The sequence below is a fragment of the Dipodomys merriami genome, unplaced genomic scaffold, assembly GCF_024711535.1.
Source record: "Dipodomys merriami isolate MVZ:Mamm:240054 unplaced genomic scaffold, mDipMer1.0.p SCAF_3, whole genome shotgun sequence".
NCBI classification, from domain to species: Eukaryota; Metazoa; Chordata; class Mammalia; order Rodentia; family Heteromyidae; genus Dipodomys; species Dipodomys merriami.
This window is the reverse complement of record NW_027204492.1, coordinates 35,986,534-36,012,100: the sequence shown is the minus strand read 5'-3', so window position 1 is coordinate 36,012,100 and position 25,567 is coordinate 35,986,534. Positions and strand designations below refer to the sequence as shown.

The 25,567-nt window shown below is 36.9% G+C and overlaps 1 pseudogene across 1 annotated transcript; it reads right to left on the bottom strand.

Annotated features, from left to right (window-relative positions):
• Positions 1-17,219: 17,219 nt before the first annotated feature.
• On the bottom strand, positions 17,220-18,176 carry LOC138840127 (small ribosomal subunit protein uS5 pseudogene; annotated as a pseudogene). The gene has a single exon (XR_011376043.1). The product of XR_011376043.1 is annotated as a small ribosomal subunit protein uS5 pseudogene (transcript).
• Positions 18,177-25,567: the final 7,391 nt, after the last annotated feature.

The following is a 25,567-nucleotide window of genomic DNA, read 5'->3' as shown; positions in this document are numbered from 1 at the left end:
TGATGATATTCTCTATAAAGGCTACTCTCTATAGAAAATAATTCTATGAAATATTTTCTATCATGTTCTATAAAGAAGTAAAATATGGTTTCTTAGATCATGAGATCAGAGAGAAAAGAATTATATTCTCTTTTACAGAGGCCATTCTCTACAGAAAACAGTTCTATGAAATAATTTTTTCCAAATTCTATAAAGAAAGAAAACATGGTTTCTTAGGTCATGATATCAGAATTTGACCAGCAACAGATTGTCAAAGAGCAGAATATAGATTCTTTACTTTATGCCTTAAAGACTAAAATGTTTCTTCTTTCATATGCTATACAATACATAGTACAGTAGTAGGAGCAATGTATGCTAAAAAATATGAGCAAAATTGTAATGACCTGCAAAAACATAGACATATGGTTCCTATAGACAAGTTAACATTCTTAAGTAAAATTGTACCAAGGTTTGTAGCAGGATTATATAATCAGGTACCAATTTTTAAAAATAATTTATTCTGGTTTTAATTATTATCCCTCTTCCAGACCAAAATATAGATATGCATTTGTATCTTCATTACTTAGGAACTATTGTTTTGCCATGCCAAAAATAGAAGTATCAGGCACTTAGATCACCTGAACCTAAATAAAACTTTTTTTTTTTGTCGAGTGGGGCCTGAACTCTGGGCCTGGGTGTTGTCCTTCAGCTCTTCAGCTCAAGGCTAGTGCTCTACTACTTGAGCCACAGCACCAGTTCCAGCTTTTTCTGCTTATGTGGTGCTGAGGAATCGAACCCAGGGTCTCATGCATGCAAGGCAAGCACTCTACCACTGAGCCAACTTCCCAGGCTCCTAAATAAAACTTTTGGTTTTAAGATCCTAGGCTTATTGAAAATTATGCTGAGCTTGGCCCAGTGGGTTAAGAAGTGAGTATTGTTGAGCAGAAGTGACAGAAACAATCTAACCTAGAAGGTGAGATTCTCTAAGAGCAGAAAAAACATGAGAATAATGGAAGATACCATGTATATCTTTTTAGTGCTGCAAAGAAGAGTGTGGCCCATGTTAGGATGGTAACCTCAGTAATGCACCTTACCATCACCACTACTGATGTGCAAAGGTGGCACAGAACCAGTTAACTCTTCTATCTCCAGGGGGATTTGTGTGACAAACAGATCAGCAATGAAGTGTATGGACAAAAGGCCAGAGAGTTTATCCTGAAAGTACTGGACCTGACATGGATTTCTTAGGAACTTCACGAAATCCTGGCAAAGGGCCTCTAATAACTGTGAATGAGATTGAAATTTTTGTCAGTTGGGAAGGTGAAAGGCTCAAAACAGATTGAATTTGTTGTCGGGATATAAAGAACTGTGACATTTTTTGTACCTTAGTGGTGTGGACTAAATTTTGCTGCTACAATTCTAATTTGATGTTTTTAGTAACATACCTGTCCACTTTGTACCTTAAATTTATACTTTCACAAAGTAAAGATTCCTTCCCTCCTTTATCTTACAAGATTTTTAATGAGACAGAAATAAAACAAGGTAAGAAAAATTACTTTAAAATGTAATAAACAATATGTTCAGTAAAATGCAGAATCATTGTAAGAACAAAACATTTTGTAGCTTTGAGTTCTATATTAAACCTAAAGGACATGGTATGATGAAATTGCTAGAAGAAATGTTTATTATCTTAATCTACATTGCTTATATTGACATACGTTTTTAATATTCTCTCTAGTAATATACTGGCTGTTGTCCTCATTTTTCTTTAATTTCTTTGTGCTTAATCATTTTCAAATAAAAGTACAAAGACATATTCTTTTCTCCTTAAACTTCAATATAACAGAAGTCCTTTATCCAAAGTTTCACTTTGTGTAATTTTAGTTGCCTGAGAACAATTTTAGCCTGAAGATATTAGATGGGAATTTTCAGAAATAAACAATCTATTTGTTTAACATTATTTGCTGTTCTGAGTAGCATAATAGAATGATACATCATCCCACTAAGGTTGTCTATAGTATCCATGCTGTATGTACTTCCCATCCATAACTCACTTAGTAGTTGTTTCAGTTATCACATCAATTGACACAGTATAATAGTATTTAGGTTCCCAAATAACCCTTAGTGTGGTAATTTTCCTATTTTATTATTAGTTATTAATGTTGATCTCTTACCATGCTAATATATAAATTAAACCATCATACCCTGGAACTTGTGGCTCATGCCTGCAATCTTAGCTACTAAGAAGGCTGAGACCTGAGTATTGGAGTTGAGGCAGGAAAGACCATGAGACTCTTATCTTTAATTAGCTACCAGAAAACCTGGAAATGGAGCTGTGGCTCAAGTGGTAGAGCATAAAAGCTCAGGGACAGTGCCCAGGCTCTGAGCTCAAGCCTCATGATCAGCACACACACACACACACACACACACACACACACACACACACATACACACACAAACACACACACAAATTAAATCATTATAGATAGGTATGTATAGAAAAAATCCAGTATGCATAGGGTTGAGTACTATCTGTGTTTTCAGACATCTGCTGGGGGAGGGGGGGTCTCATTTTCACATAATAGAGAACTAGTATACTGTAATTTGATCTTCACTGAGGACAATGGTATTGACAATACAAGCTGTTTTATAGCATATATCAACTATTCAAAATCACATAATTAGACCTCGGACATCTCTGTCTACTTCATTGTCAGCTCCTCTGGTAAACCATATAACCCTATATCCTGACAGGATCTTTAGAATTGCATTTTTTTTCTTTTTTTTGTTGGTCATGGGACCTTAACTCTGGGCCTGGGCACTGTCCCTCAGCTCTTCAGCTCACTTCCGGCTTTTTTTTTCTGCTTATGTGGTGCTGAGGAATTGAACCCAGGGCCTCATGCCTGCAAGGCAAGTGCTCTACCACTGAGCCACCTTCCTAGCTCCCAGAGTTACATTTCTTAAGTGAAGAGAAAACATATATAATATACAAGACCCACCACTGAATTCTTATGATTAAGGACAATAAATCTGGGTGATGATTGTATTGAACAATTCTAGGGGCACCTAGACCATCTTCAAATCTACTGTACAATGACAACTATATAACACTGGCTAATCCATTTGATCTCAGCAAGCTTTCATGTCATCTCTGGAAATAATGGTCTTTTTTAGCATTTACTTATTTACTTACTTATTTTTGCAGAGCTGAGGACCAAACTCAAGGCCTTTAGCTCTTTACTGAGCTAAATCTCCAATTCCTGGAAATAATGTTAATAATAATATCTTCTTCATAGAATTGTTTGAAAGATTCAATCATATATGTATGTAAAGCCTCAGCCTTATGTGTAGCATAAGGCATAGGCAGTAAGTATTATCAATATAAGCGTTTATGTGGGACATTCTAAGGCCACCTTCAAAACAAAGATCTGGCTTTGCTGAATCACTAGGAAGAAAATTACCATTTAAAGTTATGGGCCTGATCTTGATTTGACCCTTGCTAGAGGGCAAGAACTTTGTTCTGGTTACTGCAATATTGCAGCATAGAACAGTGCTTGCTGAAGTTGTCACTTAATAAACACGAGTTAAGTGACTCAAATTGGATGTTACCAATGGCGTTGACCTCAGAGCTCAATAACAGACACTCTGCCATGGTAAGCTTAGCACGATGTTCTGAACACAGTAAGTGCTCAAGAAAGAAAGCCTGGTGTTAAGTGCATTAGGTTTATACCTTCCCATATCAATACCCATTTTATCTCAGTTGGATAAGTAACAACATTTAAAATTCATCTTTCCTTTTTTTGTCTGTTGTGACTTGTATATCATCCATACAACAACTTTAGAATTCCTGGTCCATCAGTTGTATTCATTTGACAAACACTCTTTGATAGCTTACTACAGGCTAGAAGTTAGATTCTAGGAATTTTCTGGAGTTTATTATTTAGTGGGAACACCAGAAGTGTACAAGTCAACAAGCAAGATGATTTCAAATAGTGGCAAGTGAGCACTATTATGTGTAGGAAAAATAGTGTCATCACAGGGGTTTTCTAGGTTAGATGGTCAGAAAAGCTTCCTTATGGATGTTATACCTGATGCAAAGTATGAAGATCAGTTATTGTGGAAAGAGAAACAGCTTGCTGTCTTGGAAATGCCCATTTTCTTCTGAAAAGCTGTGAAAACATCTCTCAGAAAATGGAGACCAGTTAAACAAAGACTATAGACTATAGCAATAGAAAAGTGTGCAAGGACTGACAAATTGCCACCTTGCCCTAAGTTTCAAACTTTTTGAGCTATTTTAAGAGGTTGTTTCATTGACTATCAAGGTTATAAAGTTACTTAGCATGAGGATCAGTGTTCAATGATGAACATTATTTGTTCTATACATTTAAAATACATATATACATTTGTAATCTCAGGTTCTCAGGAAACTGACATGGAGAAAACTATAGTTCCAGCTATGCAGAAATGTAGTAAGACCCTCAAAACTGGAATGCTAGTACATGCCTGTAATCCAGCTACCTAGAAGGCAGAGGCAGAAAGATCATTGTATGAAGCCAGCCTCCGTCACAAAGTGAGACCCCATCTGAGAAATAGCTAAACCAAAAAGGGCTAGAGGTGTGGCTCAAGTGCCTCAACATCTACCTAACAAAAATGAGGCTCTGAGATCTAACCCCAGTACCACTAAATTATAAATAAATACATAAAGTATTCAGTCCATGATTTCATGATCATTATTGCCTAAGATGAGGTTAATGTATAGCTATTAGAGTTCACTTTACAGAAACCAGCTTGACTGGCTAAAAATAGATTTTAGATAAGTTCATAGCAATGAGTCCAAAATGGGAAAGCCTGCCACTCGAGCTCCAGTAAATGAAAGCATGTCCAAGCCTGTAATTTCCATTGTGCTTAGAAATGGGTATAGTATGTGCAGTTTTTGCACATACAGAAACATTAATTAGGAGTCTACCTACCTTTAAATCATTTCTACAGAGAAATTATATAGCACATATAAATGTCTAAAGAAATGTCAATTCCCTTTGGTGGTTAAGAAAAAAGCCTTCAGAATTGGAATGAGTTTGCATTCCAGCTCTGCTATTTCATTGGTATGTGATCTTGGACCAATAATTTGGACCTCACTTTGCATTTGTTTACATTCCACATCTGTAGAAATGGGATTGTAGGATCTCTTTGGGTTGCTGGAAATATGAAGTGAGATAATATACATGAGAATTTTTCCTAGTGCCTGACATATAGTAAGTGCTCAAAATACATTATAGCTATAGTTATCCAACTTTCTGGGTCAGTCTTGATTTGAAATATTTTGCCCCATTTTCAGAGTATTTGTTCTCATTTGAAATTCCAAAATGTGATCACTATGCCGTTTTCGTCAGTGGTTGAAAGGCATTGTTTTTCAAGTGTTGAGATGTAAAACTGCTTCCGTTCTCCAGAATTGATTTAAAAATCTCAGTCTTAGTTATAGAAATCATACGAAGACCCAAAGCATAGGATAGGCTGCAATTAATAAACAGAAAATAACAAGTGTTGGCAAGGATGTAGAGAAACTTGAACACTTGTACTCTGTTGGCATGAATACAAAATGGTGCAGCTGCTGTAGAAAATAGTATGGTGGTTCCTCAAAGCTTTAAAAATAGAATTAGCATATGATCCAGTCAACTCCACTTTGAATATCTATCCAAAGGAATTGGGTCCAAGATCTTCAAGTGATATCTGTGATGGTATATTCATTGCTATGCCATTCACAATAGGTAAAAAGTAGAAGCAACCAAGCAATTTCAACAGATGGATGGATGGATAAAGAATGTGTGTGATCTATTATAGTATAGCATATTATTTAGCTAGTTAAGGCTGAAGGAAATCCTACACTATGCAACAACATGGATGAACCTTGAGGATATTATGCTAAGTGAAATAAGCCAGACAGAAAAGGATGAGTAGTGTATTATACCACTTCTATGAACTGCACAGAATAGTCAAATTCATAGACAGACATAAAGTAGAATAATTGCAAGGGGCTTAGGGAAGGGGTGGATGGAGGAATGTCGAGTTACTAATTTTTCTTGACAGTACTTGGGATTGAACTCAGGAAGTCATACTTAGGCAATACTCTATGGCTTGGGCCACACCTCCAGCTCTTTTTGCTCTGGTTATTTTTGAGATGTGAGCTAGCCATAGACTATGATCAGCCTATTTATGCTTCTCACTATAACAGATAACAGGTCCTTGGCACCATGTCATCTTTTTTTTCTGTTGTGATGGAATCTTGTAAACTTCTTTTGCCTATGCTACTCTTGAACTGTAAGCATTCCTACTTCAGTCTCCTCAGTAGCTAGAATGACAGGTGTGAGCCACCAGACCTGACTGAATGTGGGGTTATTATGAATGGGTACACAGCTTCAGACCTACATGATGCAAAGACTTCTAGAGATTGATAATGTGTTAGCTATACAGAATTTACTGTCAATGAAGTATACTCTTAAAATGATTAAAATGATAAATTCTATGTTATGTATATTTTAACAAATAAAATATTGAAAAAAGTACTGTGGTTTGCAACCAGCCTGGGCAGAAAAAAGAAAAAAGGTGAATGAGATTCAATCTCAACAACGACAATAACAACAACAAACAGTTGTGTGTGGTGTTTTGTCCTGTAATCCAAGCTATATTGGAGGTATAGATAGAAGGATATGTGTGTGTGTGTGTGTGTGTGTGTGTGTGTGTGTGTGTGTGTGTGTGTGTGTGTGTGTGTGGTCTCTGAGCTCTTTTTTTTCCCCTCAAAGCTAACCCTCTACCACTTGAAGACATGGCTTCATTTCTGGCTTTGAACCTTGATCTTCAAATCTCAGACTCTTAAGTAGGTAGATAAAAGGATTTTGAGCCAAATTTGATCCTGGGCCAAAACAGTAAACCCTAACTGAAAATTAACTAAGCCAAAGATGGATTGAGGAACAGCTCCAGAATAGCAAGTAAGACTCACATTTCAATCTCTAGTACTGTCAAAGGAAGACAAAAAGTTGAAAAAATAAAGCAAATGCTTAAAAAAATCTCTGGGAAAAATCATGAATATGGTATTGTCTACTTTGAGTTCCTTCTAGTGCTTACCAAAGTAATTGATGAAGTAGAAATTGGTCCCTCTCCCCATAAAGATGCCAGCTCCCATAGGTAAAAAATCTGAAAGTAAAAACAAGTGAGTACTCACAAGTGAAAGTTAAAGGGTGTGCCACCAATAGCAAGATTAGCAAAATGGTTATAGTTTAAGTAAGCAGCTCTGTACAGTGAGCTGAAATTGGGAGCCAAAATACTGCATGACACTGTGCTGTTTATCAGCAATGAAGTCTTTTTTCCTATCTAAATTGTAAATCTTCTAATATACCTCTCTAAATATTGCCTTGTTTGAGAAGGCCAAAAGGAAACTGAAGGCAATACAAAAATTATAGAAAAGTGGGAAATGTTTTTGTTTGTTTGTTTGGAGCAAGCAAACAAGTAAAAACAGGGGAAAAGAATTATAAAAACTTTAAATGCGATGTTATACACTATAGTCTCATAAGTTAACAGCCTTTATTATTGTATCCCTGTAGGTTACAGCCATTATATTTAGTTTTGAATGACAAAACAAAATAAATGAAAGTAAGACAATAGTAGGTTCACATAGCAATTAAGGACTTTCAGGTGACTGAATGCAAAGAACTAAAGTGTTTAAGCCCATGGTCTTAGGTGTCAGCCTCCCTGGCCTTTAGTCTTGGCTCCTATACTTGCTGGCTATGTGATCCTGCCTAAATCATCTGAACATTACAGTCCTCACATCTTAAATGAGGATGATGAAGATGTAAAGATGCAGATGGAATGATGATGATGACAATGCCAACCTGCGAGGAGTAAGTGAGAGACTACTTACTAATCACTCAGTGTCAGCTATTACTAGATGGGTGCTTGGTAAATTCTCTATTTTGACTATAAAAGGAAAAGGGATATATATTTTTATTAATCAAATGTAGTATGTCCTTACTCCCATTAAATAAATACTGAGCAAATGTTTTAAATACCTTCTGTTGGAAAGCCATCAAAACAGAAGTCAAAAGTCTGCTTGGGGGGCATTTCACATCTCTCATCCAGTATGTATGGGGAAGGTAACTGTGGCACAAGTCAAACAATGGTAGGTTTTTAAAGTTGAACAATCTGACTTCAAATCCCATTTCTTTAACTTCTTTAACTTACTGTTTTTCTGAGTTTCAGTTTCCTCCCATGGAAATGAGGGCGTCTCTGTCACAGATTAGAGGGGAGGACAAGAAGAAAGAGTAGGTGTTAAAAGGTCAAGAGCATATTAGGCACTTGCCAAATGTTTACTGACTCTACATCCGAGAGAGGAAATAATTTTATGGAGATTTTAGTTCATATCTCTTATTGAGAACAAGGGCTCAAGTTGCTGTGCAACATTGGCTCTGCCTCAAATTAGCTCTGCCATTGCTTGTGAAAAGGTCAATATGGCTGTCATGTCCACAAACCTCAGGGACCTTATTTTATATGGATGTTAAGATATTCTAAAGCACAGTGATAGAATTTGGCTTGGACGCCAACACAGACCTTTCTAAATACATGTAGTGTTGGAAAAGTACTGAAATAGTCTGAAGATGCTACTATTTATACCAACTTCAAGAATAATAGGGATATTGATGGTGGTGACTCAAGTAACTTCTTTTTGTGTTTTTTGTTTTAAATTACTGGCAAGTTTACAGTCCAACTTATTACCTAGTGATGAAGAATGCCTTTTCTTCTTTTAACAATATTGGATTTTTTTAACCTTACTGGAAGACTGTTCAAGTATAACACAAGCTGATTATTGTGCCTATAAAATTAGTTTTAATGCAGATACAGGACCCATTAATAGCATCAAAATAATTCCAGTGTATTCATAAACCCTATGAAAAACATTTGATATTAACTGACTTCCACTATGACAGTTGATTAAATTTACCTGTTTCTAGAAGCTCCTATTAAAATATGATAATTTCACATAGGGCAGAGAGCATAAATAAAATGGTAGAACACTTGAGTAGCAAGTGCCAAGCCCTGAGTTCAATCTGTAGTACCATAAAAATAAAGCTGGACACCAGTGTCTCCTTACTATAATCCTAGCTACTCAGGAAGCTGAGTCTGAGGATCACAATTTGAAGCCACCTTGGTCATAAAAGTCCATGAGATTCATCTCTAATTCATCACCAAAAAGCCAGAGATACAGTAAGAGTAGTGGCTCAAGTGGTAGAGCACTAGTTTTGAGCACTAAAGCTGAGGGACCATGCCCAGGTTCTGGTTTCAAGTGCCTGACCCACACAAAAAAAATTAAGGTAGATGACACAGTAACATGCATTACAAATCAACAATATAATTATCAGTAGAAAATAGATTTAGACTATGTGTAGACGATTCAAAATAGAATTACAAATAATTATATAATATTAATATGACAGTCATATAATGAATAAATATATACTTACTCAATATTACCAATATTTAACAAAGATAGTCTATAATAAGACTTTTTGCACTAACATGAGATTACCAAAAATATATTTCACTTTTATTAGCAAATATCAGTTTTATGAAAATGTTTCATTGGTGTATTTTTATTCATGCATTTGATGTATACCAAATTCACCCCCTCCATCACTTTCCCTCATCTTCCTCCACTTTTCTTAAAACAATTTCACCACATTTCATTGTTCTATTTTCATATACACTTATGAAGCAAACTACATTCTCTCTATCCAGTCACCCTCTCCCATCCTGCTGGTATCTTCCCTCCAACAGGGCCTGTTTTATTTTCTAGTCATTCATCTTTTTAGTGTATATTAATTGTACAAAGAAATTTCACTGTGGTATTTCACATGGGCAAATATTATACTTTAGTCAGATTAAACTTTCTCAATTGCTCTCTCTTTCCCTATCCCATCTATCTTCCTATTATTCAACTGTGATTACTTTATGCCATCTGAGTTATATACACAGTGTATTTTAGTATTATTTATCTTTCATCTCTTTCCTTCTCCCCTCATCCTCTTCAACTGTCCTATAAATACAACCTTGTTCTCTAATATCTATGTATCTGTTCAAATGAACAAACACACCTAGTATTTAGCTTTTTGAACTTGGCTATCTTATTCAACATGACATTCCCCAGTTCCATTCATATTCCTGCACATAGCATAATTTCATTTTTGGTATGGGTGAGTAATATTCTATGGAATAGATGTACCATATTTTCTTTAATCATTTGTTAGTTGTTGGGCACTTGGCTGATTCCATAGCTTGGCTATTGTAAACAAAGCTGCAACAAATGAGTATGCAGCTATTTCTTGAGTTTTGTTTTATACTTCTTCAGTTATATGCCCAAGAGTGGTATGGTAGGGCCAGAAGGTAGTGCAAGTTTTATATTTTTGAGAAATTGACTCATGATTTTTTTAGTAGCTGCACTAACTTACGTTCCCACCAACAATGTATCAGGGTTCCTTTTCTCCCAAATCCTCACCCACATTTATCACTCTTTTTCTTAATGATTGCCATTCTGGAATCTTACGTAATTTTAATTTCCAACTCCTTTAGGGCTAAGGAGTTTGACTATTTCTTCATGCATTCTTTTAAAGTATATTATTAAAAGCGCTCAGGGAAGCTGGGTGCCAATGGCTGAAGCCTGTAATCCTGAGATCTGAGGATCGCTATTTGAAGCCAACCCAGGCAGATATGTCCCTGTGAGACTCTTATCTCCAATAAACTACTCAAAAAAGTCAGAAATGACTGTGGCTCAAGTGTAGAATGCTACCCTTGAGCACAAAGAGGCTCAGAGACAGCACCCAAGCCCTGTGTTCAAGCCCCAGGGCTGGCAAAATAATAATTTTTTAAAAAAGGGTTCAGGGAAACAAATACTCTTATACATTGTTGATAAAAACTTCCCAGAAGACAATGTGCATATCAGTTACCCGCCATATAGTACACTAATGTGTGTGTGTGTGTGTGTGTGTGTGTGTGTGTGTGTGTGTATACATTCAATGAATGAATATTTTTATCCCTAGCGCTGGAATACATTTTAGACATTCAGGAAATTCTTAACTCCAAAATGTATCAAAACTTGAAAATAGAATTTGTGGATTACTATTTTTGTGAGTCCCACTTTGGAAACACACAGAAAATTCATGGAATTTATTTTAACTCTTTTCATAACATGCCTTGGTACAGTGTTTTAAATTCATAGACACTACCATCAAATTCATAAAGTGTACTAATCTTATGATCATTGGCTCCGAACCTTCTGGGAGATTTTTAACACCTTGCTATTATTAGCATGTTTTTATGCTGTCTCTCCCTTTTCTTCAAAATGCTGTATTGGATATGTTTAAAAATTAAAGCATTGAATATTTAATTTTGGTTTGAGAAGTTTTCAAAAGGCTCATGATGATTCTTAGGATAATTGTATCCATCCTAGGAGGTGGCAAATTTAGGGATATGGCTTGTTGCTTTGCAACCATCCTTAGGATACTTTTCAAATGCTCTTTAGTAGTTCTATAATATATTCTTCTCACAATGTGAACAGATCGTTTCCATCAGTAAGAAAAGTATAATTTTGTTAATGATAGGTAAGCATCTTATTATATGTATTTGGCAGGCTTAATCATATTGCTGTTTTTTAAGAGGAAAACCAGCTGTTTCCAGATGTCATTAAAGCAGACATTACCACTGACAAAGCTTTATCACAAAGTATTTTATAACAGTCTACATGCTGCCAGAGCTGCTTGTATCAAAAATTCTTTGGGATCTAGGACTTTGTGATTTCTAATTGCAAACTGCTTTGATTACAACCTTCTGCTCATATATTACAGTGAGTGACATATCTGTCTATCTGTCTGTCTGTCTGTCTATCTATATGATTTTACTGATACACATTTTCCTCTCTTATTATCCACACCACTTCAGCATTGTGATACTTTTGATCTTTGTGGCACTTTGCTAGCACTCAGATAACCCTATCAGTAAGGCAGAAAGAAACACTTTGAACCTGTTGAAAATGGACACAGTGAATTTTGCTTACTTTTGACTTATTTGTGCAAAAATTTTGAATACATTGTTATAATTTTTTACATTTTCAAATATTTCAGTTCTCATCTGAAGGAATATTTTTAGTGACCTTTCAGTATAAAAGACTATTGTAATTTATCAGCACAAAAGATTAATTATTGTAGTAACAAAAGTTTTATCTACTAGATAAAAGAGCTACTTTTATATCAAGAAATACTTCTGTATTTAGTAAGGTCTTTGTTGAACTGACATGCACTCCACTCTTTGTGTTCATTTAGTCTTTCACCATCATGCCTACAAGAAAAACACAATTTAAAGCAGGTAATAGTTTAGGTGACTTTATTTTCCTTTTGACCTGCTGAAGGAAGTTCCTTTCTACCTGAGCACTTCAATTTTTTTTTACAACCTAGAATGCAACAAAACACTCATGTTCTGTGCATACTATGCATTTGTATTAAACTGCATATTTGCACATTAAATTCTTCTTTATTTTTTGTGTGGGTGCTGATAGCAGGGCTTGAACTCAAGGCTTTGAAACTTCAAGCTTGATGCTGACACTCTACTGTTTGAGTTACAGCTACACTTCCAGCTTTTCCATGGTAAATGGAAATAGTATCTCAATGACTTTTCTGTCCAAGCTGGCTTCAAATAGCAATTCTCAGACCTCAGACTTTTGAGTAGCTAGAGTTACTGATGTGAACCACCAGTGTCCAGCCATATACTACATTCTTTTTGTGTGCTGGTCCTGGGGGCTTGAACTTAGGACTCAGGCATTGACCCTGAGCTTTTTTTGCTCAAGGCTTACACTCTACCACTTGAGCCTCAGCTGCACTTTTGGCTTTTTGGTGGTTAATTGGAGACAAGAATCTCACAGCCTTTCCTGCCGGGGATGGGCTTATAGTCCTCAGATCTCAGGCTCCTTAGTAGTCTAACATTATAGGCATGAGCCATCAGTACCTGGCTCACAAACTGCATTCTTTTGTTTTGTTTTGTTTTTTTGGGGGGGTCTGGTCATGGGGCCTGAACTCTGGGCTTGGGCGCTGTCCTTCAGCTCTTCAGCTCAAGGCTAGCACTCTACCACTTGAGCCATAGCTCCACTTCCTGCTTTTTTCTTTTTGCTTATGTGGTACTGAGGAATTGAAACCAGGGCCTCATGTATGCAAGGCAAGCGCTCTACCACTGAGCCACTTTTCCCAGCCCTACAAACTGCATTCTTAAGTACAAGTTTTGGAGGAAGGACAATACTGTATGGAGAGTAATGATCCTATCCTGAGAGCAAAGGATAGATTTTAGAAATGTAAACCACTGACATCCATATTATGGATTACTGAATAGCGTTTGTGAAGATTGGTTTGTATGTACTGTAATAGAAAGACGTCAGATACAATGTTACATAGAATTAGAAAATCATATATATGTATAACTTATGTAGAAATATGTATGTTCTTATGTACAATTAGACTAATGTAGATAAATATATATATAGAAAAAGGAATTGATGGATATAAGTCAAATGGTTTTAGTTATTTTGGGAACAAAGAATAAAGTGGGTGGGAAAAGGGTGTAAAGACAGATTTTTTTTACTTTTTAGTTCATATTTTGTAAAATTTTAATATTTACGAGTATATATTTATTTTACAACTTAACAGTTTTGCTTAAATCCTCTTAATGAAATTTGCTCTTGTCATCGCCAGGTCTGAACAAGATGGAAAATTTCAGTGTTAGGTCCTCACCAGCTTCAAAGTAAGAACATAAATAAAACAACAATAATAGTTCCTATTTTCAACACTTATTTCACACTAGGTTTTTCATAGAAACGATCTAATTTATTCCTTCTAATAACCTTGTAAAGTCAGTTGTTTCCTATTTATACTGAAAAAGCCAGTATTCAAAGAGATAAACTTGTTTCTTTATTCCAGTCTCCATAGCAAGAATATCATGCCCTGGATGGCTTAAATAAAAAATAAAAATAAACATTTATTTCTCACAGTTTGGGAAGCAGAGAAGCCAAGACAAGTCAAGTTGCCAATGTGGTCAGTTTCTGGTGTGAGTCTTCTTTCTGATTCCCTCACAGGGAAAATCCAAACCGAATTACCTCCCAAAAGTCTCACCTTCAAACATAATCCCAGTGTAAATTAATATCTCACCATGAATTTTTGGAAGACACAAACATGCAGTCAATAGCAGCTGGAAGATGCAGTGAGCAGGAAGTTGAGCTTGACTTTATTTGGCTGGCTCTTAAACCATGATTTTGTAACTGAACCAGTATAACCTATTTGCAAGTACACAGACTTTATTATAGTTCCAGGGAGTTTTCTAAGTACTTTCATACTCTGCTGCTTAATCTTGGTCTTCAACTCTATTAGATTAAGAGTCATATAGGAGACTAGTAAAGAATTTTCTAGGTTTTTCATGTGAGAGCATTTATGGAGAGAATGAGAGGATATAGGAAGGAGGAAAAACTGCCTTTACTATGAGCAACATAATCCAATAGGCTGAATGGTTATTAAAAGGAGGGAAAGGAAAAATCTTGCTGGTGCAGGCATTTTTTTTCTTTTTTGTAAAATACATTTTTTAAACAGTAAAAATACTGTACAGTGGTGTTACAGTTACATGAGCAAGGTAATGAGTACATTGCCTATCAAGCATTGTTACCTCCTCCATTGATTTTCCCCTACCCTCCCTTCCCTCCTACCTCCATAACTACATTCCCCCCTCTCCCCTCCCCTGTCCCAGCCTAAATTGTAAAGTTCATTTTCAACATAGTGTTTTGTACATCTCATTGTTGCAATGGGTCAATCTGTAACCCTATTAAGCACTTTTTCCCTTCCTCTTCCCAAGCTCGAGAAGTGTATATACAAAATGCTGGGCACTGACATCAACTACAGTGAAAACAGGGGTTTTACTGTGGGGGAGGAACATACAAAGGAACAAAAAAAATCACATGGTACATTATAAATATGTTAGGAACAATAGCAAGAAATAAAAAAAAACACTTGTGTCTATCTTGGGGTTCATTTTGCTTAATATCATCTTATCTGGTCATATGTACATAGCTTTTGACCTTTTCTGCTTGTCCTAGACATATACTAGTTATTGAAAATAAGGAAAACCATAGGACCTATGTTTCTTTAGGCCTGGCTTACTTCACTTAATATCATTTTTTCCAAGTCTTCCCATTTCCTAACAAATGGAGCTATGTCATACTTTCTGATGAAGGGATAGAATTCCATTGTGTGTGTGTGTGTGTGTGTGTGTGTGTGTGTGTGTGTGTGTGTGTGTGTACTACATTTTCTTGATCCATTCACCTACTGAGGGGCATCTGGGTTGGTTCCATGTCTTGGCTATGGTAAATAATGCTGCAATAAACATAGTTGTGCTGGTAGCTTTAGTATGGTCTTGTTTAGGTAAATGCCCAAAAGTGGGATTGCTGGCTCATAGGGGAGCTCTATGTGGAGTCTTTTGAGGAACCTCCATATTGCTTTCCAAAGTGATAGAAAGACAGCCTCTTCAGTAAATGGTGTTGGCAAAATTGGTTAAACACCTGTAGTTAGATCCTTATATATCACCCTGCACCAGAATCAACTCCAAATGGATCAAAGACCTCAAAATCAAAGCAGACACCCTGAAAACATTACAGGAAGGAATAGGAGAAACCTTAGGTCTCCTAAGCACAGGCCAAAATTTTTGCAATAGAGACCCAGAAACACAACAAATCAAAAAAAGGTTGGACAACTGGGATTGCATGAAGCTGCAGAGCTTCTGCATGGCAAACGATACAGCTAGCAAGGTCAATAGAAAGCCCATGGATTGGGAGAAGATCTTCACTAGCCATAGAATGGATAAGGGTCTCATATCTAAAATATGCTTGGAACTCAAAAAATTAAATCCCCTAACAACAAATCCTCAAAGAAACAACTGCCCGATAAACAAGTGGGCTAAAGACTTAAAGAGGAACTTCTCTGAAAAGTAAATAAGAATGACCAATAGACATATGAAGAAATGCTCAACCTCTTTAGCCATAAAAGAAATGCATATCAAAACAACACTGAGATTCCACTTCACCCCAGTTAGGCTATAATCAAGAAATCTAATAACAACAGATGCTGGAGGGGATGTGGCCAGAAGGGAACCCTACTGCATTGTTGGTGGTGCAGGCATTTTATCTCTCTGCTTCTAGTCGGACAAGAGATGAGAAAACTCTCTTTGACCATGCCCTCCACGCAATAATGAATTAAAAGCTCTGAAACTGTGAGCCAAAATAAATTCTCCCTTATTTGTTCAGATATTTGGTCACAACAAGGAGAAAGCCAAACACACATTCTGTTCAAATTATTATTATTTTTTGTCAGTCATGGGGCCTGGGCGCTGTCCTTCGGCTCTTTAGCTCAAGGCTAGGACTCTACCACTAGAGCCAGAGCACCACTTCTGGCTTTTTCTGCTTATGTGGTGCTGAGGAATTGAACCCAGGGCCTGATGTGGGCAAGGCAAGCAATCTACCACTGAGCCACCTTTCCAGCCCCAAATTATTTTTTTTTATGCAGTACTGGGGTTTGAATTCAGGGCTATTTGATTGCTAAACTGGTGTTCTGTAACTTGAGCCACTCCATGCCTCCAGCCCTGCTTTTAGCTGGTTGTTTTGGGGGTGGAAATCTATCAAGTTTTTTCTTCTCAAAGAATCCTCTTGATTTCAGTCTTCGTAGTAGCAAGTATCACAGGCCTGGACTGACAGCACCTGGATAATTACATTTTAATATACATAATGCATTTATTCCTCACAACAATCCTATTAGTTTGATAATATTTTGTTCTACTTTTTTTTAATCCATTCTCTGGAAAAGTCATCCTGAAATGTTGACTCCTTGAAAAAAAAATTCTATTTAATTTTCACCAAGGAAACCTCTGTACCCAGTACCTGCTTCTCTCTTGTGAGTGCTCAGTGTATAGTAAATGAGTGAGTGAATGAATAAATGATTTTATCCAGAATATTTTCCATTGATTCAAGAGGTAATAGGCTTGAACTCCAAACAGAAACTGAACACTTTATAATAGTAGTCTTGTGAACTCACCCTCCTCTCTTACCATGAAATCTAGCTTGACCATCTATTCTACATTTCCCTTCCCTGATCTATTTTTATGACAGTTTTCAGCCATATCAATTCTTTTTTTTTTAACAGGCTTGATTCACTTTTATTGTTTTTGTATAAAATTCTATGTTGTAGCCACAGCTGGAGCTTGGGTCCTCTGCACGGAGACTCTGGTGTGGGTTTTCACAAGATGGTCAGTGAATTCCTGATAAGGAGATTTGGTGAATACGGTCTCTTTCCAGAGATCAGGGGTCAGGTAACTGTAGGTCTTAGAGATGGCATCAAAGGTGGCTTTGGCAAAGTTCCCCAAGGTAGCAGTACAGCCCCTGGCTGAGGTGTAGCAGTCATCAATTCCAGCCATCAGCAGCAGCTTCTTGGGGACAGGAGCTGACATAATCCCAGTGCCTCTGGGGGCAGGAATGAGGCGCACCAGCACAGAACCGCAGCGGCCTGTCCCCTGGCACGGGACAGTGTGAGGCTTGCCGATCTTGTTCCCCCAGTAACCTTGCCGCACAGGGACGATGGAGAGCTTGGCCAAGATGATGGCCCCCCGGATGGCCGTGGCCACCTCCTTGGAGCACTTAACCCCCAGACCAACATGGCCGTTGTAGTCACCAATGGCTACAAATGCCTTGAACCTGGTGCGCTGGCCAGCTCGAGTCTGCTTCTGCACAGGCATAATCTTCAACACCTCATCTTTGAGTGACGCCCCCAAGAAGAAGTCAATAATCTCAGACTCCTTGATGGGCAGGGAGAAAAGGTAGATCTCCTCCAGAGACTTGATCTTCATGTCCTTAACCAGGCGGCCCAATTTGGTGACGGGGATCCATTCCTTGTCTTCGGCCTTGCCTCCACAAGCCCCGCGGCCGCGACCCCGGCCTCTCCCATGGCCGCGACCTCGGCCCCGGAGGCCGCTACCGAAGCCTCCACGGAAGCCGCCACGGCCTCCCAAGCCCGGGTCCCCGGGCCCTCCGGGCCCTCCCGCTGCACCGGCGTCATCCGCCATTTGGTGTTTTCCCGGAGAAGGAGAAGAAGCTCAATTCTTATTTTAATAAGTAGTGAGTGAGAGTTAGAAGAAGAAGAAAGCTCATTTGTGTCAATGTGTATGTTAATGGAGGACATGCTGCTACATGAAATAAGTCAGATAAGAGACAAATACTGCAGATCTTATTCATATGTGGAATTTAAATTAATTGATCACATAAAAACAGAAAGTAGAAATATTGTTGCCACAGTCTTGAGAAGAGTGGGAAAGGGAAGATAAGATCAAAAGGTTCAAAGTTTCAGTCATACTGGTGAAACACATTTAGAGATCTATTAGACTACATGGTAAACCCATAGGGCAATAAAGTATATTTCAAACTTGCTTAAACAATAAATTTCTAACATTCTCACTATAAAAATAGATAAGTTGGGGAGGTGATTACATGCTAATTAACTTGATTGAGATTTTCTACAATGCATACATAGATCAAAATTTCAAAGCAGGCACTGGTGACTCATACCTGTAATCCTAGCTACTTGGCAATTTGAGATCTGAGGTCATGGTTCAAAGCTACCCAGGGCAGATAAGGCTATGAGACTCTTATCTTTATTTAACTACCAAAAAGCTAGCCTCAAGCAAAAAAGCTCATGGATGGCACCAAGGCCAAGCCTTCATTTCAAGCCCCAGGACGGGCACACACACTCACACACACACACACACAAAACCCACATTGTACCTCAAATATACACAATATGTGTTGATTAAATATTAAGTTAAAAACTTTATATGCATTATTTAATTTAATCTCCACATAATCCTATAACAGAGTTGTTATTATTTTCATTTTACAGATAAGAAAACTAACTTACAGGGAGATTTGCCATGTTCACATAGTAGGAGATTGAAAAAATGAGTCCATTGAAACTAATTTTCAAGTCTGTACATTTTACTAGTACATTAAAATTTTGCAGGCTGCAGTAAAATATTGAAATAAGTTTAGTGTATTCTTAAACTATTTTTTAAATTTTCTCTTCCTTAGCTATAATTCATTGTCATAGTAAGAATTTTGCATAAAGTAAAATGAGAACTGAGTAGTATACATTTGTATAGATCATAGAATATAAAATTTATAATTATTTTTTAAGAAATGATTTAAATAAAAATTCAGTTAATATTTGAAGTACTACATGGGAAAAAGTAAAAGTTTTTGGTGAGGACTGTAGGTTTCATTCAAAATATTGTACAGTAACTCTTGACATATACACATATACATCCACAGCCACATACACATATATGTAGCAAGAAAGTAAAAAAAAACTTCAAGTATATTGTGTGTTCTGCATTTTCTTTTAGTTTTAAACTGTTTTTTGCAAAATTCCTTGTTTTCATTTTATCTGATTAGAGACATTTGAGAGACTGTTTCTTATGCAAGGACACTCATTAATAATCATAATCAAATCCACTATTTGCCAACAAACAATTAGCTTTGAGAACAAAAGGGGTAAACCACAAATAATTAAATTATCTGGTAATCATTCTTCCTTGCTTTAGATGTTAAATAGGATTTGGTCTTTAGTCACGGCATGGATTTAATCCAGTCATTAAATACAGTTGGGTTTTCAAAGAATGGAAAAATTTTGTATTCTCACTGAGTGTTATTCTCCCATTGTTGTGCTAATACAACTCTAGGAGAGAAGTCCACTGTGATTGCCACATGCAGGAGAAAACACTATTCTCCTCCCACTCCACCCCAGGAGAGTACAGGCCCTGTTTCTCTTAACCTACTTTGTATGGCAAGTGGAGTGGTAATTCTTGTTCATCTTAGATTTCTTCTCAAGGCCAGGCCCTTGGTCTCATCCTCAAAACTCATTTCCAGTCCTTGTCTCACAGTAGTGATACTTAGACTCACTTGCATAAGTTGTGCAAAATCTACTTGTCTGGCCCTCATACTCCATACTCTTATTTCAGTACACAGAGGACCACATGTAGGGTAAAAGCAAATATGTGCATTTTAGAGAAAATTTTAGAAGCATTACATTTAATGAAATAAAAACTGAAAGCAGGTGATATTGATGTTTACCCTAGGCTTAAATCATGCCACTGTCTTTGAGGTATCAGAAGATATACTGGAATCTGTGATATACATAAAATTGTAGGTCTTATGTTCTTTTTTCCTAACCTGGGCATAAGCACTAAATGGAGTATAAATACAGAGCTTTTCAGTTTGGAAAGAGCAAATTGGGATGACAATGGAGCAGTGAATGGGACCTATATTGCTATTAAAATTATATACTAGAGTTGGTAAAAATCAAGATGCATAATCATAGTAATTAGTAATGACAAGAGCTAATACTTTTGAGTGCTTATCATGTAATAGGCCCTATACTGAATATCTTTTGTCTATTTTCTCATTTAGTTCTGACAATCATGTGGCCTCATGCTACAGGCCAAAAACTGACTCATGAGGTTAATTTTTCCATATTCACTGAGTTGGTCATCTGCAACCCTGATTCAAACTTCCTTTTACTTGAGCCACTAGTCTTAAAGATAAAGCTATACAGTCTCTATTTGCTTTTAGATTATGTAAGTCATTCCTATTATTACTCATAATGAACATTACCGTACTTAGGGGGGAAAAAGCTGAAGAATGGGAAAGAAATTTTAAACTGGAAGTCTATACTGTAATTTAAGCAATGAAATAAGGCCAGCCACACAAGAGTTGCTTTGTAGCTTGGCGAGAAGTCGAGGAGTCCTGGGGAAGTTCTAACTTTGATGATTAGAGTAGTTCCTAGTGACAAGAAGTAGCAAGACCATTGTTATTTGCTTAAAAGTGTATGATTGTCTTTCTTAGTACCAGAGCCTTCTTATTTCATTCAGCTTTTTCCACTCACAGCTGGAGCTCTACCTCTTGCAGGTGTTCTTTTTTTTGTTGTTAGTTAATTGAAAATATGAATATCACAGATTGGTTAGCCTGGATTGTCTCCAATGTGTGGTCTGCAGATCTCAGCCTCCTGAGTAGCTAAGATTACAGGCATAAGACACTAGTGCCCAGTACATTGTTTTATCTAATGTAACCTTTTATAATGTTCTATATGCCAAACACTGATCTATTCATTATGTTTTTCTTGTGTGTGGTAGTACTAGGGGTTGCACTCAGGACTTGAAGTTTTCTAGGCAAGTTTTCTACCACTCGAGTCATACCCACAGTCCCAATAAACTCCTTTAAATTTTTCTAAGAACTCCTTAGAAACAGGTACTATTGTTATGCCTATAATACAGGTGAGAAGACTAAAGTTCAGAGAAACTATTTAATGTGTCCAAAGTCACATAGCTTCTAAATGCCAAAGCCAGGTTTTGAACTTAAGTAGTATGGATATAGTGGCAATAAAATGCTGTCTCTTAACACAAAAGCTTGATATTTTCCTTTTTCTTGTGCTTGCATTCCTTTTCCAACCCCTCCCCTCACAGTGGAGATAAGGTCTCACTATAAAGTTTAAAACCATAAAGGAATATACCCTTATAGGAGGAAGACAAAGGTATAACTTCTCTGGACACTTAAAATACTATTTATCTGAACAAATGTCAGGAAATGGAAACATGGGTTTTTGTTATTGTTATTGTTGGTGATGAGGTTTGTTTTTGCTTTGGAATTTTTTCTTTTTAGGAGTGTAGTAGAGGGGTGTAGAAAGGAAAGGAGGAAGGCAGAACAAATGAAGTCATGCTATTCAGAATAACTTGGGGGGCAGGAACAGGTAGAGGAAACTGGGGAAAAGTAAAGGAAGAGGTGACATTGTCTAAAAAAAGAAATGTATGAGCCGGGCACTGGTGGCTCATGCCTGTAATCTTAGCTACTCAGGAGGCTGAGATCTGAGGATCGTGGTTCAAAGCCAGCCGGGGCAAGAAAGTCTGTGAAACTCTTATCTCCAATAAACCATAAGGAAACCAGAAGTGGCACTGTAGCTGAAGTGGTAGAGCCCTAGCCTTGAGCTGAAGATCTGAGGGACAGTGCCCAGGACCAGAGTTCAAGCCCCATGACTGACAAAAAAAAAGAAAAAAGAAAAGAAAAAAAAAGAAATGTACTTATTACCTGACTAATGAAAGGTTAGCTCCTCTGTACAACACCTTAATAATATTATAAAATAAATAAAAATAAAGTTTGACTACTGTAGAGTTGCATGTAGTAAGTGGCTTACTGAGGTCATAGCATACCAGATCTTGAGTAGGTGGCATAAAAGATTGCTTTATCATAAAGGTAGGTCTTGAATTGAATTTAGCATAGAAATATGATTAGAATTTAGAGAAGATAATGGAGCAACATTTTGCAAGCTGGGCTTATTATGTGTACTAAGACAGTCTTTCTCAATCTTTATCATGTCATAGGTCACAAAGAAAGAATAGTATTTGTTCAACACCTGGTGGAAGCATCTTAGGAAATTCAGCTGCATTTCCCTGACCCAGCCAAGCACAGAGGGGAAGACTTTTAGCTTCAGGCATTTATATTAGGCAAAGTCTGATAAAAAGGTCTGCACTATAGTCATGGTGACAATACTGGGGTTTGAACTCAAGGGCTTCCTGCATGGTACACAGGTACTCTACTGCTTGAACCAAGCTCTAGCCCTTTTCTGTTTATTTGGTGCTGCTTCTATTCTCATTATTTAAAATAGTATTTCTATGCTAGTGAATTGCAGAATTTGGTTATCTAAAGTCTTTCCAATGGTATGTTCTACATATTAACTTGAATGTCTGATAGGCATCAAACTTACCAAGTTCCAAAGTGAACTCTCCATTCCTTTCCCTCCTTACAAGCTCACATTTAAACCTGCTCAGCTAGACAAACTTGCTCCTCATAATTTTCCCCATCTCAGTAAATCCTAACTTCATTCTTCCAGTTGTTCAGGCAGAAGACTTTGGAATCCATCTTGATTTTTCTCTTTATACATTAATTCTAATGGCAAATCTTTTCAGTTCTCCCTTGAGAATATATCCAGAATCTTACTATTTTTAATCATGTCTGTTGGACCATCCTGGTTCATATCACAATGGTCTATCTGCCAGAATATGTTATCCTACCCTCCCACATGTTTTCTGTGATTATGTCTTTGCCACTCTCCCACAAGACTATTATTTCCTTATTGGTTTTAGAACTAATTTTGTTATAAAAGTCAGGTCATGTCATCCCTCAGCTCAAAACTCCTACAGTGATTTTTCTTCTTACATACAGTAATAGAAAATCTCCTTACAATGACCAACAGTGTTGGATGCAATACAGATTTTTATAGAATTCACTCCTTCACCTCCCTTGTATATTGGATCAAATGCCTCCCCTATATGGTATAGATCCTCTCACATTTAAATTTTTAAGTGCCCTCTCTTCATTACCTACTTGCCTTCCTGTTTTATTTCTTTAGTCTCTAAAAACAGATTCACATTATCTGTTTACCTATTAACTGTCTCCTCCTAGAACAAGGACCAACAATTTTTTTTTAAATTTTATTTTATTTTATTTGTGAACATACTGTACAGAGGAGTTACAATTACGTGGGCAGGATAATGCGTACATTTCTTACCAAGCATTGCAGCCTCCTCCTTTGTTTACCCTTCACATCCCTTCCCAGCCTCCCCCCTCCCCCCCAATCCCAATCCTTCTCCTTCCCCCCTTTCCCCCCCCTCCCCCACACCGACATTGTAAAGCTAGTTTTGGACATGACAACTTGTACTTCTCATTGTTGCAACAGGTCCACCTGTATCCTTAAACAACTGGTTTTCCCCCATCTCCTCCACAAGTTATACTGACATCAAGTATAGTGAAAGCAGGGGTTATACTGTGGGGGAAGGATATACAAAGCAACAAAGAGATAATCTTATAAATGCGTTAGAAACACATGCATGAAAGAAAAAAAAACATTAAAATACACATCTAAGGGTTCATTTTCCCTCATTCCTATACTACCACTTAAGCATGTCATATACGCTAAAAGTTGGTTTCATTGCCGGTGTAACTCTCTTCATGTGTAAAATTTCATCTGAATTGCTTTAATATTGTCGTTTCTCTATTCAATCCTCCTGACTCAGATTCTCTCTAATAACAATAATAACTCAAATACTCAGCACTAAACCAGAATGCCCAAATCAGTATTTTTAATTAATTTAAAACAAGTGCTGGTAATTGCTTTTACTGACAACTCTACAATTTTCAACACTTCATCATATTTTGAAGTACTCTCAGAAGTTGAACAACTGTTACAGTTATGACATGAGATGATATTTTCCTTCTATGTGTTTGATGTGAAAGGTTTATTCTGATAAACTTCAGCTTTCAAGTACTCCCAACAGTAGGAGTCACGTGGTAAGATACATGGTAAATGAACTTTTTTTTTTTTTTTTACCAGTTCTCACTGATTATCCTCTCCTTCCCTGGCTTTCTTTCAAGCACTAAAATTTGGTTGACATTATATACCTTCCTGTTGAAAATGCACATTTACTCAGACACTATTCATAGTCATTCACACATGCTAATATTTATTGAGCATTCCTTATGTTTATGGTATTGTGATGAGGCTATATATATATGTATATATGTCTATTTAATTCTTACAATACACCTTGGAGGAAGCTACTATTATCATTTTACCAAATAGACAACTAAGGTGCCAAAAGCTGAAGTAACTTACAGCCACACAGTCAGGGAATTAAGGAGTTTTCTATTACAAGAAAGCTGATGAGAAAGTAGACATGGCATCATGAACTCACAGAGGCCTGAAAATGAAGACAGAGAGCTACATACTGAAAGGGAACAGTACACCTAACTCAAGTTGAAATCAATCAGTAGGGCAGGAAAATACAATTCTCAAGAACATCAGCTAGTTAAAAAAAGTTGTACACCAAAGGAATGAGATTGACTACCCAAATAAAAGTGTAGCTTATCAACAAGAAAAGGGAACTTTCCTATATTTCATTGTGAAATAATGCTCTAAAATGAAATCTTTGGAAAATACCATTGTGGCCTTGGAATTATAGTGTCTGGAAATTCCATCAAGGAGTTCATGATACTATGACATGTGCAAGCAAGTTCTTTGACCCTTATATTAAGATAAATAAAAATAATTAGAAGAAGAAGTTGTTTTTCTTAGTCCATGCCCTGACATGCTGATACACTGTCTTTCTCTCTTACTGCATGGTTGCATCAGCCTGCATAAACCATGTGACACCATCCTTTCAGATAATTTTGCATCTTGTAACACTTTCTCATGCACCAGAAACAACCACCATATAATAAGCACCTGCACTAAGCCAAGAAGTTTATAGAAAACATCTTTAATCCTCCTAGCAACCTGATGATCTCATACTATTCTAAGCCCCATTTTCAGATGAATAGACTGAGGCTCACAGGTTTTATGTGAATGATCTAAGGCCATAAAATGAGTTTTTGACTCCC